We start from the raw sequence: 18,850 nt of genomic DNA, 5'->3' as shown, positions 1-18,850 counted from the left end.
CCTTTGTTTTCAAGAAATTAGGCAAAGTGTCTAATTTTTTTTTGTTTAGCCCACTAGACAATGAGATTGACCACAAATGAGTGAATTCAGACACTGATGAACACCAACTGCTAACAAGCACAATCACTGAAGGAAAGAACGAGAAAGAAAAGAATAAAGGCATCCTTTCCCCAAACCAACTGAATGAAAAAAAGAGGATTAAACAACTCCATTAAATAACAGCTTTACCAGCTTCACTGATTACAGTTTGACTTTTTAAAAATCTTTGATAATTAACAGAGGTTTATATTTTCTATTGAAAATGTTTTATTGGACCTCACCATCATGGAGATCAGAGGCTGCTTTAGTTGAGCTCTTGACCTTTTTCTCCTCTATTCTGCTGTTTCTCTGGCTGATATAACTTTGTTTCTAAAACTCATCAGTTATAGCAAGAAAGGCAAAGATAAATGAAACAGTGTTACAGCTTCTCATGGAGGCTCACCAAACAATTAATAAGAATTAATAATTTAATTAGTTTCATGCACAAAACCTAGAGATCTCCAGCAAAACATTTAAGACACACAGACATCAAGAATCAGGATATGAACTTCAACCATGGTTGCTAAAAAAAATGCAAAATTCATTCATGCTGCAATGCATGCTGGGTGCAAAACTTCCAGCATGCATTGCAGCATGAATATATATTGCAGCTTAATGTTTATACAGTCTCTTTTCCATTATTTATGTTGTTTTCGGGAGGTGATATTTCAAGAGATTGTTTTGTATTGTTCTGGGTTGATTTTTATTTTTTGTTTGTCACCATTGTTGAGATTTAATTGTTGATGTCTCTGTGTTTTCAAGTTCTGCCATAGATCAAACATTCTCATTGGGAATGGTGTATTTAGACCTTTTAAACAGCCTTTCTCTGCTCAATCTCCAGTGGTTTCGTTCATGTGTGTTTTTAATTTCTCACTCATAAGTAACAAGATATTGAATGAGTTAATAAGCAGGTGAGGGTGGCTTTGACATTATAGTTAATCTCATCAGACTTATTTATATATATATTTGGGCTTATCATGCTATAAAAATAGTGTGATTAACACAATTAATTATAGCAGCCAAAATAAAATCTAGTTTTAAAATAAGAGGTTGAAGAACCCAACCAAAGCAGACTCTGGTGACTTCATCATGGTGATTTGAACAACAGAAATTTTATTAAGAGCGTTTGTTCATGTGACAGAATTAAAGTCAAAGATCAGTAATAAGTGAAGCTCCTGGTGTTTGTGGAGTTATTTAATGATCTTTGCTAAGATCTTAAGAAGTTACATTTTTATAGTGTCATTATTTGATTTTTTTATTAATTATTATTTAATTTACAGTTTTATTTTCAGTTGAGTTGATCTTTGGTTTTGGTGGTGATTTGTGTTATTTAATCTTGTTTTTCTTTCCTTCAGTGATTCTGCTTGTTTAAAGTTGTTCATCAATAATTCTCAATCCTCCTTTAATTAGACACTTAATTATCTCATTAACTTCATCACTGCCTGAGTGTTCAACCCTCTGTAGTGAGGACACTAGTGAGGATTTTGCTCTGGGATTTACGGGTTAAATGTGTTTGCTGAAAAATACAGACTGTAAAGTGTATCTTTAACAGAAATATTCTGTAAATTTAATTTACAACTGTAAAATGTTAAAAACAGTAGATTACTGGCAACCACAGTTGCCGGTATGTTACCGTAAAATCAAGAAGAAAAACAGCAAAATACTGTAAAACGGTTTTTGTGTCACCGTTGTGGAGGAGAGTAGCATCTGGGTGCAAGTCCAAGATGAACTAAGAGTATTTGATATTATGCTGTATCTTCTTTTGTTTAAATGTAACTAATTACTAATGCAGTGAAGTAATCACACATGAACATTAATGTATTTAATGACTTTACGTTTTTCGTGAACTAAGCTATGTTTTTGTAAACCGAACATTGCATCAGTTCATAAAATACGGTTATTTCTGTAAATTTAACAGTTCTGTAAACTTACGAATTATTTAGAAAAAAAAATCCTGGAAACCACATCTGCTGTTTTTTTTCCCCCGTAAATTTAACAAATTTTTTTACAGTATGAGATGATGTTGAGTAATTAATAATAAACAAAAACTTTTAATTATTGAGACTGATTTTTAAAAATTATGCCCACATTTTATTTCAGTAAATAAAACAAACATCACAAATTGTGTAATCAAATCATTGTATTTATTCATTTCGGACAGTAATGGACCAATATCTCTAAGGAATATTTCCAGTTCCTTGTTGAATTTATGCTACGGAGGATTAAGGCAGTTCTAAAGGCAAAAGTGGGTCCAACCCAGTACTAGTAAGATGTACCTCATAAAGTGGCTGGTGAATGTATACACACTCATACACACACAAATGTAACCTTAGTAACATAAACGTAACCTTAGATCCAGACAAATGATCATGATGTCATTGGCCCATTTAACAATAAATGTTTCTGTCTTTCTTTGTGCTAATTGTCCTGCTTCAATCATGTTGATGAGTTTGACCTTCTCTGACTAAAGCGTGAGGAACGTCAGTGTCTTTGTGTGTCATCAGGCCAATCACAGTTAGTCATCGTGTTTCCCTGTCTATGACTTAGTCATGGTTTCCAGCTGTCCTTATAACCTTCCACACTAATAGATGGCGGCCGCTTCTTTTCATTGGCTGGTGGTGATTCCCATAAACCAGACTCTGAAGTTAATGTATCCATGAATCCAATAAAGCCGTTTCTCTGTATATGAGCATAACAAAACCAGATCATGTGCTCAATAGCCAGATGACACGTTTATAGATTCTGAGGATGTCAAAACAAAACCAAACTGAGTGAGAACAACAACTAAATCCCATCATCATGAAAGTACCATAATGTTTCACAATAGAACCTGTCAGTGATCAATTCTTAAAAGCACCATATATTTTCTTAGCAAGAAGTACAATTTTCACATTCTTCATAAAGCCTCCATATAATATGCCTTACATTTCCAGTAGGTGTCTTCTTTTTGGGACTGGAAAAATGTATCAGGAAAGGATGTTTCTATTATATCCGTCCTGAATTATGGTCACTCTTTTTTAGTACTAATAGATCACTTTTTAAGATTTGATAGATGTTGCACACCAGACTGTAAAAGATGTAAATGAGGATTTTTATTCTTGTTCTAATGAATGTCAAGCTATAGCAAGTATTAGATATGATATGATATTTATAAAACCAATAACAAAGTTAGTGACAAGTTCATTTTAGTTAACTAAATCTATAAAACTAAAACCATTATGGTTGCTTGGAAAAAAAATAAGTAATTTAAAAATGAAAACAGGGTCTTAAAAAGTTTTAAATTCACTGAAATATTTTATTGTGTGTCTTAAATCACCTTAAACACATATTAAATTTCCTCTGTCCAAGTAAAGCTAGCAAATCGGGCCGACATGCATCAAATAACCAACAATCCATCTTAATAAAATCAGGGCATGAAAACTGAAAACAATTGCACAATTCCCTCATGATAATATCAGAGCTATATATTCCTTTACATAATCTTCCATTCATACAAAAACTCTTTATTGAAGTAAGGGGGAATAGACGCAATATTTATAAATAGGCATGAAACTTATGGTTTTATAACAGAAATGCATTAAGTTGAATAGAAGTTACAGTCAATCAATAGGTTATATGCACAGCTAGTATTTTTTAGCCAATGATGAACTTCCGGTGAAAGGTTTATGTGACTATTTTCAATTTTATAAGGTTCCTTTTATTGTTGAAATGTCATTAAAATACAATCCGTTAAATAGACTTAAGCATTTGTTTGGTTGTTAAATCTTAAAAAGAGACAAAAGACCATAAATGCAGGCGCCGTCATTAGCCGCTGTCTAGCACAGAAATTCCACTGAAAATACTGGGGTTAAATTAATTTCAATATTTTAAAGACATGGCACAGAAAAATATAATTGAATGTAGTGCTTCTTGTTTGGTCTGATACTCACTTTATATCGTATGACATTAAAAGCCTGTGCACATATACCCCATTTGGACCAAAAGCATACACTGTAAAAAAATAAAAATAAAAATCTGATTGCCTGAAATTAACCCTATGAGTCCACTGAACTTATATTATGTTTCAGCTCTTGCCATCAAAAAGACGTTTTAGGCAACCTCAAGTAAAGAAAAATGTGTATCAAATGTCCTTTGTGCCAAGTGCCATTAGAATTTTAAATACTGGGTTTTAATTAAGTGTAGGGTTTTAAATTGTGTTTTTTAATGTGATATATGTGACGACGTTGAATGTATTTGTGTTGAATGTTTTTTCTGTGATGTGTGTAATGTAAACGCTGATGTGGTTGTGTGGTGAAGCCAAAGATAAATTTCCACTTGTGGACAATAAAGTAAAAAAAAAAGTTAAACAGACTTGAAACAGCTTGAGTAACTTCTAAAGTTAAGTTAAAACAGTTTAATAAGTTACATTGAACTAAAAACATCATGAATAAATGATGATAGATTTTTTACAGTGTACAAATGCAGGTATATATTTTAGATTATTTATGTAGTTGTCTTAACAATAAATATACTTTTAACAATGTTAAACTTGTCATTTAAAAAAAAAATGTTATGTTGAAAAAAGTGTATACAGCTAGAGTTTTCTTGTTTTGACAAATTAAAGTAACTAAGAAATAATTACATTAGTAAGGAAAAAAAATTCCATTTGCCCAACCAGGCCTTTAGTAATGATCAGTAGTGTTTAGCCTTGTATAAATGTTAAGTTTCACTTATAATGGTCTTAAGAGGGTCTTAAAAAGTCTTAAATTTGACTTGATGAAACCTGCAGAAACCCTTTAAACACATTCATTCATTCATTCATTCATTTTCTTTTCGGCTTAGTCCCTTTATTAATTCGGGGTCGCCACAGCGGAATGAATTGGCAACTAATTCAGAACATGTTTTACGCAGCAACCCATCTTTAGGAAATTTAAACACATGAATATATAAATAATCACACTAATTTCAGCCAATTTAGTCTAAACTAATTTAGTTTCCAAATGAAACATTCATCATTTTCACATTTATCATTACAGCAGTTTAAATTCTCCCTAAAATGAAAAATGTCATCATTTGCTCACTTTTCACTTGCTTAAAAAAATTTGGTCCTTTCTTTTGTTAAACCAGCCTGATCTCACAAGGAAACGTGACTATTTTGCGTTTTGTCTTTTAAGTGGCACCCAAGTGGCCTTCTTTCTTTAAACAGAAGGCGCGGCACCCAATCCCACCTCTAAACCCAATTGTCATTGGGGAATGAGCAAATGTCAAACTAAATTCGAACGATATTGTATGAGTTCGTAGGGAAAGCGTGGACGAAATGAACAAATCAATTTTCTCGAAGTCCTGATAACGCTTGCTTTCCAAGCTACAACAGCACATTCAGCGTGCAACCCTTGATGGAGCTTTCTAAATATCAGCAGATTGCAGGACCCACAGATAGGTCAGAAATTCAGTTTTTAAGGTTGTTTTCACACCTGTCAAACCTGTCGGTTGAATCGCACTAGAGTTCTTTTTCCATCTTGGTGTTGTTTGTTTGGGCAGGTGTGAATGTAGCAAAATCACACTCGAGCGAGCACTCTGGAGCAGGTAGTTTGTGGTAAGAACTAAAACAGACCCAACTGCAAAAAACAACCTTTTTGGACTAATCCAGCTGCTGTAGTCCGATGCGTTGTGCAATATGGGATGTGGTGGAAAAACATTCGTAGACAGCGCTTTACTAACAATTTTAAACAGAGAGAGGAGGAAAAACATTACCTGATGGATTGTTGGTAATATTTGCGGAAGATGACCATGTCGCAGTTTAGCCAAGTTAAGTCACGCCTCCTCCTGAAGTGATTTGCGATGCGCCTTCGCCGTTTGCAATGCATTAAAACATTGTTTTCCAGCCGCAGCCACCCTTCATTCTCGAAATGTATAGTTTGTCTCAAGTGATGTATACAAACTATATAGTATACTATGACCAGGGATGCAGTCAGCCAGTGCAGTCTACCCTTCAAAGTAGAACGTGACATTTTGTGTCTGCCGGTTTGTTTACTTGCAGGAGTTCCATTGGCATTTTCCCGCACATTAATTCTGACCAATCAGCAGTTTAAAAAATATATTAAATAACATCTAGCCAATGAGTGATATGGATTCTATCACATGACTGCATTTTGGTTCTTTTCACTTGGTTCGGATAAAAGCAATCAGTGTGGTGTGAGAAGGACCCAATAACAGCAGAAAAATGCCTTGGTCCGGACTAAATGAACCAAACCACAGATGTGAAAGCACAAGTGCAAAAAGTCAATTATTGTTGCAGTTCTTTTTTCTTTATTACAAGTTGTGTTTCTCGTTTCATGTGTCACACTAATGATCAATCGACAGGTTATTTAGTGCAATAACACATCCTTGAGTTTTTCAGTTTAAAAGTAAATCAGGTTTGAATGGCTAGAGTACGAAAGTTCATTCATTCATTTTCTTGTCGGCTTAGTCCCTTTATTAATCCGGGGTCGCGGCAGCAGAATGAACCGCCAACTTATCCAGCAAGTTTTTACGCAGCGGATGCCCTTCCAGCCGCAACCCTTCTCTGGGAAACATCCACACACACTCATACACTACGGACAATTTAGCCTACCCAATTCACCTGTACCGCATGTCTTTGGACTGTGGGGGAAACCGGAGCACCCGGAGGAAACCCACACGAATGCAGGAAGAGCATGCAAACTCCACACAGTAACACCAACTGAGCCGAGGCTCGAACCAGCAACCCAGCGACCTTCTTGCTGTGAGGCGGCAGCACTACCTACTGCGCGTCCCAGGGGACAAAAGTAACACAGTTATTTATGTCACACTGATAATAGCCATTTCTTCTTTTTCACTTTCACATTAGAGTTTTCAGTGTTTGAATTCATGTTTTTGAAATGAATGATTTTTGCCAATAATAACAATTTTTATTTTTTAATTGTGGAAAATATAACATTTTGCATTGTTGGATTGCTTTTAAAACATTTGATGGAACTGAAATAAAAATGTAGTTTAATAATTTTTGCAAAAATAAAGGACAGAATATGTTTGCAGTTAACATTAACAAGGTCACAGTCAGATATATTTAAAATAAACCAGATGTACCCAGTAAATCTAGCAAATATTGTTGTCACTTTTGACCCACCTTTTTGTTTGAAGTGAAGTTATATTGTATATATATTATATATATCAACACTGATACAAAATAACATCTGATTTTGACAGAGCACTCTTGTAAGTTGGTAACCACAGGAAAAAAATATATATTCTGCTTAAAACCTTATCTTTAAAAAAAAAGGTTTTAATTGTTAAAAATGTTACTTTTGTCCATACTCTCCCGTACGAATTGCTGTGAGATCGTGTTGGTTAAACATAAAAAAAGATATTATGAAGAATGCTGAAAACCAGCATCTATAGACTTGCGAAGTATTCGTTTTTCCTTTTATAGAAGTTGATTCTCACAGTTTTCCAACATTTTTCAAAATATCTTCTTTTGTATGAAAACCCAATTATAGTCAATACCCTGAAAGCTTGGAGATCTGTTTGCAGGCTTGAAGGAAGATCTAAATTGACTTCTTTCTTTACCCCAATTCTAGATAATCCCGATTTCACCCCAGGAATTCTAGGTGATGGTTTTAAACGCTGGTGTAATTCGGGAATTGTAAGGCTTGGGGACATGTTCTCAGACAACAAACTAATGTCGTTCACAGAATTAGCTCAGAAATACCAGTTAGTCAAAAACGTTTTTTTTTCGTTTTCTTCAATTGAGACACTATATCACTAACAGCACAACACTTGTCAAAAATTGTGAGATATCTTCTATTGAGAGGTTATTATTTTTATCATCTGGAAAGATTTCTGTCGGTCGATTTTATGCATCTGTATGCTCAATCCCATCCCCTGACATACAGAGAATTAAAACCAAATGGGAGAAGGAGTTGGTTACTAATATTGATGAGGAAACATGGGATGATATTTGGTCTAATGCTAAGAAAATATCTGTTTGTACACGTACAAAGGAAATACAATATAAAATAATACACAGACTTCATATCTCCCCTAACCGCAGACATCTATTTAACCCTTCTAATTCACCTATGTGTTTAAAATGTAAAATTGATGTAGGTACTTTAACGCATTGTATGTGGTCATGTAACAAGCTACAAAGATTCTGGTCCTTGGTGCTGGGGGAAATGGAAAAGATCTTTAACATGCCATTGGATTTAGACCCAGTTTCGATGATTTTGGGTATACCTAATGGACGCATTCTTTCATCGGCTAATAAGAAATTGTATAATATACTGACTTTTGCTGCCAGAAAAAATATTTTGCTTAATTGGATTAGTGATAAATCTCCATCACTTAAAGGTTGGCACAAGATAATTTTTGAGTTGATTCCTCTGGAACATCTTACCCATGTTTTACACAAAAAAACTGAAAATTTTTTCAAAGTTTGGACTCCATACTTGGACTATTTGGAACCTAGTCTTTGCCCTATCATGCTGAAAGGAATATCGTAACTATTGTTTCCTGAAAAACATACAATGTTATTATTATCCCTTTTTTCTGATCTGTTTAATGTGGGGTAGTGCTGTTTTATAGGTAATCTGAGCCTTTTTTTTCCTTTTACATTGTTCTGTGTTGTTATTATTTTTGTTGTTGTTGTGTGAGTATCTTTTGAAGAAGTGTTGTTATGTCAGTATTATAGTGAAAATCCAATAAATATAATTATTAAAAAATATATATATCTTCTTTTGTGTTTAACAAGAAAGAAACTCAGGTTTGAAACCACTTGATTGTGAATAAACAGTGATTACATTTTCATTTTTGGGTGAACTACCCATTTATTCAGCGGTTAAATACAAACAGACACAACATTTTAGTTTCACTGTACATATTTATTATCTTGTCCATGAATATATGAATAGTGTTTGGTGTTTTTGTCATATTTCTGTTTCCAAATGTGAATCTTTCATTCTTCTCTAATCCTTATTATTGAGGCAAGCTGGAGCTCGATCACTTTTTCATCCTTCGACTGAATATTAAAGAAAGTTTCTTTTAGTTTCTTGACCGCAAAAACATATTAATCATCCTTGTCTAGCTTGTCTTCTGCCGCAGGACAGCTTAAGTAAAAAGCAGCTCTTCTCGAACCGTTAATCAGCTAATAATCTCTACGCACAACAATAAAATGGTCTGCGACTTCACTTTTCTGGGGCCAGACAGAAAATTATTCCTCCGATTTTCAGATCTGACTGACAAAACCTGTTTTGACAGAGTGAAATGTAAATGAGGTTTGCTGAAAGGAAAAAAAAATCCATCTTTTGGTAATAGCGATTGTGTCTGGCGAAGAGACATTATCTAAAATAACCTGAGACCATTTGAAATTGCTCACTCGCGCCGTCCCAGACGAATATTAGTATGCAGACAGAGGAACACTTGGGATTAATCTTTAAACTTTAACCGTGTCTGAAGAACTTCACAAAGCTGTCTGCGAGACAAACTTTCAGTGTTGTCTTCTTATTTTTTCTGCCCTCAGTGTCAGTCTGTCTGACAGCCTTACGTTAATCTTCTTAAAGCGTCTCTGCTCTCTATCACACCTGTGCAATAGCAGAGATTCAGAAAGTTTCTTAAATGAAGGTATTAGGAGTTTTTTTTTTGGAGCTCTTGAAAGGATGGCTTCATCCACAAATGTTGTTTCAGGCCTGACAAACTTTCGACTGCAGAACACTCTGAAAAAATGATTCAAAGATGATTCCTTGTAATTACTCTTTTTTTTTTTTTGGACTTAATTATTTATTTGGACAATTTAAACAAATTAAATACTACAATAAATGACCAATACTATATTTACTTTATTTGTTTAAATTAAGCCCTTATAAATAGTTTGCAACAATTTTGCAGAATTTTTTACATTGCACCAAAGCTTGTGTTCTGATAAAAGTTTGTTCATAAATTGAAAGTCAATAACTTGAGAAAAATGGTGACAGACATTTCATTTCAAACGGTCACTTTCAATATTCAAATAAGACCTTATCTAATTAGTTAAGCACACATTAAAATAAAAAAACAGAATAATAAAACAAATCTTGTTGATAGTCAATTTTTGGTCTATAAATAAAAACATTATGAAAGCATTTTTTTACAAATATAAAAAGGTGAACAGACCAATAAATTGATCAAAAATAAAGAGGCTAAGGAAAAATATACTATTTACAATCTATACAATTTTGGATTTTTTAAAGAAAAGAACACAACCCAAAGAATAAATAAGTGAAAACAAAATAAATCAACACATGAAGAATTTTCTGAGTCCTAACTATCCTACTTTATCCAAAAAGTACAACACAATCTCATGGCAATTCGTAACTTTTTCATTTAGTGGCTAATGCGTATGAATTCGTACGATGTAATTCGTTAAATTTAGTACGATTTGCTCATCCCCCAATGACGGTTGGGGTTAGGGGTGGGGTTAGGTGCCATGCCTACTTTTTAAAAATCGTACCATTTCGTACGACTGAATTCGTACGAATTCGTACGAATTAGCCACTAAACTGGCAAAACAAGAGGGAAAAAGGGAAAGAGCTGGTGGGTGGTCTGGAGCACGCTTTTATGCCGGGGGGTCTTGGCCTATTGGATATTACGTTAGAGTGACATCAGCTGGTAGAAAATGATTGACGAATGGATTGACTAATGACCAGAGAGAGAGAAAACACAAACAACACAAGCACGTAACAATTTCCACCACAAAATTAAAAAAAAGGTTTTAAAGACTATTTTACCACCTTTACAAGATTTAGGATGAATCTTTTGTGTCTCCAGAATGTGTCTGTAAAGTTTCAGCTCAAAACACCCATCAGATTATTTATTAAACTTTATTTATTTTATTGGAATTGTCTGTGTTAGATAAACAGCACAGTGACAGACATGAAGGAAGCAGATCTCGCATAACATTTGTGAGAAATACTACAGTAAGAACTTTACTAATGATTATTTGATGTATGTGTTGTGGAGTTGCAACGATGAGTCACATACAATGTTATAAAGTTCACACACACACACACACACACACACACACACACACACACACACACACACACACACGCACACATGCACACACACACACACAAACACACACACACAGAGAGAGAAAGACATACTCACAGAGTTTTTGCACGGCAAATGTTACAGGAAACATGTTAAAATCGACTACAGTATGGACAGCCGTTATGTTAATGTACAAATAAACCGGTAAAAATAGCTGTAATTCATTACAAACATGCACTGTTTTAAAAACGTTTTAAACTTGTAAAACTCACTCTTCATCACATTTGAGGATGGTTATTGATCACAGCGAGCTGAACAGATCTGTTAATCCCAGTTGCTTTGCGCACGTCCTGTCTTGTGGATATGATTATGCAAGTTACTACGGAGACATGTTAATACGCAGCTGTCAATCAATTTGGTGGGTGGAGAAAAAGCACATCAAGGAAAAAAAGAGACTTATTGTCTATGTATCACCACACTATGCCACTATACCTATAATGTGGACACACTATACCTGCACACAACTCTGTCCAACAGCTCCCAAAATATGTTTTTCATCATAGGTGCCCTTTAAGGTTTTTTTGTGTGTTTGTTTGTTTGTTTGTTGAGTTTTGAGTTTATATACAGTATGTCTAGAAATCATAGCTATATGTCATACATTTTATGCAATAGTTATTTGTTTAATTATTAGATTGGTTATTATTAATATATTAAATAGATTAATTAAGAGTATTTGTTGTCAAATGTTGCTTGTTAGAAATTTTTTGTTAGCCTTTTATTTCTCTGACATTGTTTTTCTTACAATTTTAGAGGGGAAAGACAGAATTGTGAAATAAACAACGTAGATTTACCAGGTATAATGATAACTCAATGTAAAATTGTTAAAATTATATGTTTATATAACACATTTCAGATTTTACCTCAAAACTGTACATTTTTGTTGTTTTTTAATTTGCAATTTGAATTTAGTTCTCATGATTTGGAAGGAAAAAAGTCAGAATTTCTGTAAATTCAAACTTGTAAAAAAAAAAAAGTACTAATTCTGAGTTTAATCTCACAATTCCGACTTTTATTTCTTAAAATCCAGATGTTTTTATTTTCACATTTTATTGGCTTTTTCAGAAAATTGGGTATATGCACACAGGCTTTTCATTTCAGCCAGCCGGCCTCAGCATTTGCAGTCTTCCGATTATGAAATTCCCATTATAAACTTGCCATTGATTTCTTTAAAAGTCAGGGATCTCCACTTCCTGATAGATATACAATATAAAGTGGGTGTCAGACGGGAGAAGAAGCACTGCATTAAATTAATTTCCCCCTGCCATGTTTTTAAAATATGACAGTTTATTTTACCTTGGTATTTTCAATAGTTTCAGTGCTCGCCTGCTGATGATAGCGCTAGAGTTTACGTTGTCTTTCATCTCATTTTATGCTTGAACAGCTAAATGAATGCTTAAGTCTATTTAACTGAATGTATTGTAATTACATTACAACATCCATGCTATAAAAAAAACCTTATGAAATTGAAAATAGTCACATTAAGCTTTCACCGGAAGTTTATCGTTGACTGAAAAACATTAGCTGTGCATATATAGAGTTTTGAGTTGAAATCTCACAATTCTGACTTCTTTCTTACTGTTTAAGGGAGAAAAACAACATTTAAACTATCATTTTTTTATTTCAGTTTCAGAAACAAGCTTTCAAAAATATTTTTAACATTCAAAAAAACAACAACATGATTTTAGGAATAAAATATTGTATAAAACTATGTGAATTATAATAATGATAACCCCTTAGAATTTCAACAGGACTAAAATTGTACATTCTGCTCAGTCAAAAACTGGAAAAGTCCTGGATGGTACTGTCAAATCTTTTGTTTATACATTCTAATGTACAGATTTTCTGTTTATATTTACTTTATGTATAAAGTAATAGTTATTTATTTGTACTTTTTTAACTTCTAATCTTTTAGTTTAATATTATTCTTGTTTTTTTTTCACAGCAATGTTTTAACTTCTGTTATTATAGAATAAATCGTGTTGGGGTGTGGGGATTCGCTGTTGTTTTACAATATAGTCATATGCTGTATCCTTTCCAGGGTTCAACACTAAGGATTTTTTTCTACTAGCCCGAACGGACCAGTGGTTCAGATTTTTACTAGCCCTGCCAATATTTTCACTGGCCCTACCAAAAAGAAAAGTTAATAGCTATTTCTTACATATATTACTTGACATGTTGTTGTCTCTTCGCTGTACTGGTTGTTACGAAAAAAAAATAACATGCAAGATCCAGTCAGATAAGAGGAAACGAGAAGGTAGCATTTGAAGGCTTTAAAACACAAACTGTTTCTCGATTGTGACTGTATTTGCACGCAATTGTCAAATAGTCACTGGAAAATAAAACTTTAGTGACAGAGCATCAGTCGCCCGATCGGCAGTGGCGTAGCGCAAAATGCGGAGGCCCCCCTGCAGGGATCGCTGACAGGGCCCCCTGATGAAGGGGGGGGGGGGGGGGGGGGGGGGAGATACGTCATATGCCAATTTGCATATCACTGACGTCATCACGTTTTACCGTTTCTGTTTGTTTTACAGCCTATGGTTAATAAAGGGGTATTTATAATTGCACTACACTTTATATAAGCATGTTTATTTAACTAAACTTATTGCTGTTTAAATACAGCATGTCATTATAGATGTGTAGTGAATGTGCAGTATTCTCTCATATGTAATAAACTCAGACAAGTTCACAAACTGTCACTAAAATATCTGTGATTGTGAACAAGAAAAGAATAAACGGTCCAATTAAATTGTTAAAATAAAGTAGAAGTAGATTGGTTTGACTGTACAAGGGAAATACCTTCACACTGCCTGTGCTAAATCATTTGTCGTCGGTACGCAGAGGGGTGATCTGCTCTCGGGCTGCAGATGAGAGAGGCTGCTGTACGAGGACTGACTGGGCCGCCTGTCAGTGCTGTGAGGCGGGGGAGGGGCCGGCGGCATCACACGCAGCTCGTTGAGAAGAGTAGGGACGGTACAGTATGGACAAATGACAGTCTAAAAAAATCTCCAATAACACACTAAAAAGTCGCTAGATTTGTCGTTAGGGGGGTCTGAAAAGTCGCTAAATCTAGTGACAAAGTCGCTAAGTTGGCAACATTGGCAGCAAGCAATCAGAATGAAGTAGTCCACCGCTTGAGAGGTGTTCAGAGAACACAGACCTGTGAACTTTGGTTCCTACCACAGTTGTTCCCAAGAGTTTGATTATTGCGGTTGCCGGTTGATTTTCAATTATTGAAAATCGCGACGACGCGGGGCCCCCAAATCACGCGGGGCCCCCCCGCGGTGCGTGCCCTGCGGGCCCATCCGCTACGCCACTGCCGATCGGGCCAGTAACAATCCTGTCTACTGTCTAGAGCAGGGGTGCTCAATCCTGTTCCTGGAGATCTACCTTCCTGCAGATTTCAGTTGCTAACCATATCAAACACACCTGCCTGTAATTATCAAGTGGTGTTCAGGTCCTAATTAATTGCTTCAGGTGTGTTTGATATGGGTAGCAACTGAAATTTGCAGGAAGGTTGATCACCAGGAACAGGATTGAGCGCCCCTGTTCTAGAGCATCTCACACGCTGACCCTGGGCCATTGTGCAGTCCTTATTGTTGAGCCCTTCTTTCTATATTCAACAAAAAATGAAATAATAAAAACAATTTATCACAAAAAAAAAAATCCTTTAGAACGTTTATGATGTTGCAAATAAAATCAGCCACAATGAAACCGAAGAATTCCAAAACTGCCATAAAAGTTTAACGTAACTACGCCTTAATATTTACTCCCTATAGCAATAATACTTTTGCATTGCATTTTTTCCCGCTTCTCTTTTATGCACATGAGAAATATGCAATTCCTATGGCCACCATACCTCCACAAGCACATTCCCATGAATGATTATAATGAGTTAGTGCATTGCCTCCATTAGTGAATGCCATTTCTCATTGTATTGCAACACAAAGGTCAAATGTAAGGACAAAATGTACATTCCCCTCTGTACAAAACCGGCACATCAAAACAAGGCCGTCTGGGGTAACGAGGCGTGCATGCTCATTTGGGACACTTTCACCATCAGCCAGTGAGAAAAAACAAACAAAAAATCTTAGTGTTAACAATGAAGATCTCTTATAGCGGCTCTCTGTGATCTGCTTTCAAAGCCACGGTTTAATTGCTGATTGTTTTCAACAGCAGATTCGACTCGAATACGGTTGGCTGTCGGCGCATTGAAGTGAAGCTCAGAGGAGACGTACGCCTCTTTTGATGGCTCCGTGCATTCCATTTCCTTGTTAAAATTCAAACCAAATTTATACGGCCGCTAATAGAGAACATTTCTGAAAAGGCAAAAGCACATTAATAAGCGTGCGTTTTCCATACAGGGCCATCTCAGTCAAACCTATCTGGTTTTAATAATGATTTATAAACACTTAAAACAACAGACTGAGTGTATAAACCTAGATTTTTTACAGCGTGCGTGAGCTGACATGGCCGTTGATTTCATCGCTGTAAAAATAAATACGTCAGTTGTCTTAAATGATTAAATCAATTGAACATCTTTTAACTTATACATTGCATTAAACTGACTTACAATAGTTAGTAAGTTTTAACAAAAATTTTTAAGTTAAATGAACATTATGTTGTCATGACTTGCTAATCATGACATTTTTTTAGGTGCTGTGAGTTATACAAGTTAAAATCAATTTGTTAAACTAAGTAAGGGATAAGTAATGGCCTAGGTTTTAAAGCAGATGGTGGATGCCTTTGTGAAATGCATTTAAGTGAAAGATAAAGCTCATCCAGAAGGTTGTTTTCGCAGAATAGAGCCAGATCGGCTTATTGGCAGAACAATGTTGTGTTTAATTTTTAGGTTTTGTGGCACCTAGCCATGTAAAAAGTGGGATAAAGCCATTGCTTTTGCATTATAAAGCCTTTGTTTTGAGCTGTAATAGTTTAATAATTGTTTCAAGAGTTCACACTTAGATATTGCTTGACAACTCTAAGCAGGTTTGGCATGCTGTCCCGGGAGAGAACCCTGAGCTCGGAGATAGTTGAGCCCAGGGCTCCCGCCAGGTCCATAGAGCATGTGAGGGGAGTCCGAGATCAGGTGGTTCTCGAGAGCTCCCCTTTTTAAAGGAGGAAAGGAGGAGAAAGGGGGTGGATGGGGGGTTTCTTCGGAAAACGAAGATAAGGGAAGAAATATCTAGCTAGGCTATTTATTGTGAGTTAGGATAGATCTGATTGGCTATATATGAGTGTAGACAGGCGGCCAGCTGCAGTCAATTATATCACGTGTTCCTCTCGAAATTAGTTTAAAAACTTCACTTAATAAAAGGCAAAGCTGACAGAAACGAAACCTGCTGAATGGAGCATACACTAACTTGTTTTGTCATTGTTAAAATACATTGTAAAAAAGTGCTATATAAATAAAGATGAATTGAATACTTACATATTACTGAACTAAATTGAACTTACATATTATTCAGTCATAATGTCGCATCAAACATTAAAAAACAGGTGAAGACAGTAAAGCATGTCAGCCCAGGCTCATTCTGAAAATGTATAGTTTTTGTTACCGCAAACCCATCAGAGGCCACTGTATGCTTTTTGAGATCTCAAATTTTTCATTATCACATAAATCCACCAGATTCCGCTGTCGACTGATTGACTGAGCAATCGACTGAAACACTCTCCTCATTCCCTAAACCCAACCAATAGTGTTTTCAAAAGCACCGATTGACCCGACCCCACTTACCTAAAACCAACCGACAATTTTAAAAAAGAAATCCAGAAAAAGAAAAGCTCTCGTCTGATTATTACCACGTTTTCAGATTTTACAGCATTCTCACCCTGCTATTTGCTTGTTTATTTTATTTTTTGACTTCTGTTTTTGTCTTACCTGCTTGCTAGAAACAGTTCTTCGTCAGATTCAAACCCCATTGTCGTGGTCAATTCCAACTGCGTCTTAAGTTCACCGATGTTTATAGAAAGCTCCCGGACAAACTGGTAACAACTGGAAAGTCGTCCATATAGATGTAAGTGGTCAGCTAGGAGCGGCGTCATACCGCCCCGTAGCGTTCGTTTTAAAGACGAAGTACTTATGGCTACATAATTTGTGATTTCCAGAGATGTATATAGGGCTACATATTCAGAATGAGCCTATGTTGCATAATATGGAAGTGAATGTATTCACTGACGGTCAAGATAATTCAGAGTACCCTGATGAGTCTGTGTTATTAGTTTCAGCAGTTGTTATTTTGGAATAACATACCTTGGAATGACATGACTGATCAACTAGAATCAAGTATTCCCGACCACTGTGTAATAAAATCCTTTAATAGCAATGGCAAGCTGTTGATTATCACGCTTATTTCATAGTCATTTGCCAAGGTTTAGACAATTAATCCTCTTGGCAGCACTATATTTTAAATTGTCTTGAATTAAGCCATATTAGATCTTCTTGATTTGAATCAAGCAAGACCAATTTAAAATTGTATGTTAAGTCCATGCATTACTCTAGGTTACACACCCTATGCTGTACATTGACACAGACTGCGTCCGAAACTGCCTACTACTCAGTAGGTACTGCATTTGAATTTAAATGTACTACTCGATCGTTAGAAAAGTACGTTCTATAAAGTTTGAATGTGAGAAGTATGAATGGAACTCGCATGTACTACCATCTACCTACCTGCATCAGTTGCGTCGCTTCACTCCCACTCATAAATTCTCTTGCGTGGCATCATGGGATAGCATAGCATCAATACAATACGCATTCAGAATCTCGCCGGAAGTAGTAGGTCATCTGGGTACTTCTTACATACTGACTTTCGAATTCTAAGAATTCAGACATAAAACTCGGCTCGCATACTACTTTTAGCGTACTATATAGTATGAAAGTATGCGATTTCGGACGCAGCTATAGACCTCTCAAAAAATGCAACTATATGTTGCAATGATGCAAAGCACAAGCTCTGTGATTGGCCTGTTTGGTAGTGGTGACGAGTGTGGGTGGGGCCAAGGCAGGGGAGCGAGGCTAGTGGCGTGAGTGTTTAAAAAGTCTTGCGCTCCAAATGGATACTTTAATTTTGAATAGAAGCATCACACATATTTGTGATGTAATCTCAAACAAACACCAGCAAAATAGCTCAACACAGTGGAAAACAAACTTTACCTATAGCATATTAGAAGTGTTATTGCAGAGCAACACAGAGAGAGCACAGTAGTATAAATGCTCACAACGACATTGGCTATGTGCAAAGTAAGTGACATGGGGTAGGGCAATCACTTAGCGCAAAAGTACCTATTAGGTTTTAGAGCATGGACTCACACCTGTGTATAAAAATGCCATGGGAATGTCTAAGAGCTACCTCTTCATAAATATTTTTGAGCATAATTACACTGTAAAAATTATCAAAAAGTCTTGACAACTAATGTTTTTTAATGTTATTTTACCTTATTTTAGTAAGGTTTTATTCAGGTTTCAACTTTGTTTCATGCAAATTTTAAGTTGTTGTTTAATGTCAGTTTAATTGATCAAAGTTGAAATGACTTGCAAATTTAGTTTAATTAAACTTTTTTTTTTTTTTTACTTTCTTAACTTTTTTTTTTTTTTACTTGGAAAGAGCACTGAAAAATCACACTCTAGTAAAAGTACCATTACTTGCCCAAAAATGTAGTGCAACTAGAGCAGGGGTTACCAATGGAG

Source organism: Danio rerio, chromosome 10, assembly GCF_049306965.1.
Source record: "Danio rerio strain Tuebingen ecotype United States chromosome 10, GRCz12tu, whole genome shotgun sequence".
NCBI classification, from domain to species: domain Eukaryota; kingdom Metazoa; phylum Chordata; class Actinopteri; order Cypriniformes; family Danionidae; genus Danio; species Danio rerio.
This window is presented reverse-complemented; position numbering follows the sequence as displayed.